Source organism: Mesoplodon mirus, assembly GCF_964341445.2.
Source record: "Mesoplodon mirus genome assembly, chromosome: 3".
Lineage (NCBI taxonomy): Eukaryota > Metazoa > Chordata > Mammalia > Artiodactyla > Ziphiidae > Mesoplodon > Mesoplodon mirus.
The window spans coordinates 113,305,547-113,308,654 of NC_138978.1; positions in this window are offsets into that span (position 1 = coordinate 113,305,547).

Sequence of the window (3,108 nt, forward strand, 5' to 3'; positions counted from 1 at the left end):
TTCTGACCTCCAGAACCACAAGATAATAAATGCGTGTTTTTATAAGCCACTAACTGTGCGGTAATGTGTTACAGTAGCAACAGGAAACACCTACTTTGGACATTGGTGGATAGAGAGGATTTAGAACCAGTTTTGGTGGCTATTTCTTACCATGGCTTTAGATCAATTACTCTACCCCCAGAAATATGAACTTTCAAACTTTTCAATTCTCAGTGGAGATAATGTAAATAATAATGGATGATGTACCCACCAGCCCTGTATAAGAGGTTGAAACCCTCACCCTGTGCTCAGGGATAAACATCTAGTATGCTCCGAGGTTGGGTTGTGCACGTGTGTATATTTGAGGCAGGGTTGCAGTGGCTTGGGCACTGGATTTATAATGTTATCCACAGGGCTGGCTGTAGGGTGCTGGGTACGGGGGGGGGGGGTGTCTTTTGCCATATCTAAGCCATCTAGTATCTGAGCCCCCTTTGTTTGTATGAGGAACTTCCCACAACCTGAAACTTTTAAGGATCACGTACTTGCTTTCTTATTTTTCCTAGGGGCTAAGATGTGGGTCTATTACCAAGAGTTGGCCAATCCCCATCAGCAACAACTACTCCAGCATTTGACAGAAGTTGAGAGACACAAGGACTAGGCCCCGGGGAAATTTTTTCTGTCCCCTGCAACAGAAGAATCTCCCCACCTCAAGATCCTTAGTTTAACACCGGCCAGGTGCAGCAGAAGTCATGGAACCATTGGAGGTGTCTAGTGTCCAGGGCCAGTAGTGTCACCTGTGCAAAGCTACAGGGTTTGTCACTCAGCAAGGGGCACTTGTGTCCTTTCCATTTGGTCTGTGTGCTCCCTTCCATTGGCCTTTCTTATTCCTCCCTGTTTGTACAGTCTGGTTCTCCAGTTTGATGGAGATTCTCTGAGCTATTACTATCCCTGGAATAAAGCATATTTCAGATGAAATGAGCCAGAATTTATTTCTGATGGCTGCAGAGAGAGAAAGGAGGGGAAAGGGGGAAAGCAGGGGAGGAAAGGAAGCTTCTTCCTGGAAGTTAGCTGGGTGCTGAGTTCCTTTGTTGTTGGCTCCAAGATTCTCCGGAAGAGTCAACTTCCCCCTTAAGCCAAAGGCACCCTCAAGGATCAAGTTACACCACTCCTTGCCCTCTGGTCTGAAAGCACAAGTTGGCTGCTTTCTGCAGTTTCCCCCCTCCCCGCCCTCAGGTCTAACCCAGTCTTACCCTGTAAGAGAAAACCAACCAACCAACCAACCTCACTCTTCAAGCAAACAAGTCATCTTTCTATCCCTTATCTTGGTCATCAGCTTCTTTTTCAGAATCGTCATTTCTTGTATTCTGTATGGTGGGGAAAGGAAAAACATGGTTCCTGGTATACCACGAGATTGAAGTAGGAAGGACGTGCACAGAAAATACACCGAGTAGCACTCTGAGATGTAACCCTGAATCTGTATGTCTATACACAAGACACATACATAAATATATACTTGTATCCATTGTTTTACAACTTCTTTACTACTTAAAAAATTTTTGGATCAGCGTAACACACGATCCCAGAATTCCTGTCCCCGGCGTGTAACGCAGGACAAAAGGCAAGAATTCGAGGAGGTTGGCGAAATCCGCCGGTATCTCAGATAAAGGGTAAGAGGCGTGTTACCTCGGCTCGGTGGGCTCCCGAAGTGGGCGGACAAGATGACGTCACTTCCCCTTCAGCAGCCGGCCCGCCCATTGGTCATGTCGGCAGGGCGGGGACAGGGCGGGGATTGGAGGAGAGGAGCCGCCTTAGAGGTCAGGAATGGGGCTTGGTTTATGTAAATCTTGCAGCGTAGGGGTACAATTCCCCGCGAGCCACTTCCCGGGCTGTGGAAATTTTCCGTAGAAGTTGCTTGGATTTTGTTAGCAGAGTCGTTTGGAGGTGCTGAGAGGCGTGGAAAGGGAGGGGGTGCGGAGGGTGGGTGGTGAGCGTGTGTGTACAGTGTAGGAGTCTAAGGCTGTACCGGGGCGCGGGGAAAAGCAGTTCATACTTACCTGGCAGGGGAGATACCATGATCATGAAGGTGGTTTTCCCAGGATGAGGCTCACTCATTGCACTGCGAGTGTGCTGACGCCTGCGATTTCCCCAAATGCGGGAAACTCGACTGCATAATTTGTGGTAGTGGGGGACTGCGTGCGCGCTTTCCCCCCCGCAATTGGTGTTTAAAAATAGAATTAGTTTGTATACATTACTAGATAAATATAATACACGGCTTGTTTCATTTTTTAGACTTTGTAAGTACTGCAGAAGTAAGGTATTACTTGGTAGAGTGGGCCCCGGTTAGTACTTTTTTTCTTTAGGGAAAGCCGCGTATGAACTTTTCATAGTAAATGATGGGGTGTTTTACGGAAGCCGTTTCCGATAGATTGTTGTAATGATTTACTTTTTCTATTTTAGTTGGTTCTTACTCTGGAGAAGTTACTCAGCATTGCCACAGCTTTTTTTTTTTTTTTTTTTTTTTCCAGACATTAGATTTTTACAACAGAACTTTACCAGAAGATGTGACATGAGGGTTCTCCGGGGCGTAGCTATCTGAGTTTTTCTGGCAGTGCAGTGGTTAAAAATTTCTTTCGCAGTCGCGAAAGACGGGTGCAAGTTTCCGGAAGTCCCCGTCCCGCAATTATTGCAGTCTGCGCGCCAGAAGATCCTGCTCCGTAGCAAGGCCAAGCCACTGCGTCAGAAAGTACGGCGATGACTCGCAGCCCATTGCTATCGCTTCCCGCAATAAGAAAAAAGCCCGCGCGCAGCAACGGCGACCCAACGCAGCCACAAATCAATGAAATTAATTTATTCAAATGAAAAAATACTGTGCGTCTGTTGGAAAAGGGGAGTGAGTAATCTCAGAGTGATGGGGAAACTATCGGTCTAATTTACTGCTTGGAGAGTTTGCAAGCAACACACATGAGGGCAAACTGAAATAGAGCCCACATGGACCCTGTTAAGTTGAAAACACGGAGCAGACAGCAGGGAGACCGCAGGAGTTAGCCTCCAGTAGACAGACTCACAGGGAGAAAAGAGAGGCTAACAGTAAATCAGAACTGGAAAGGAGATCTGTTCATCGTGCAGCAC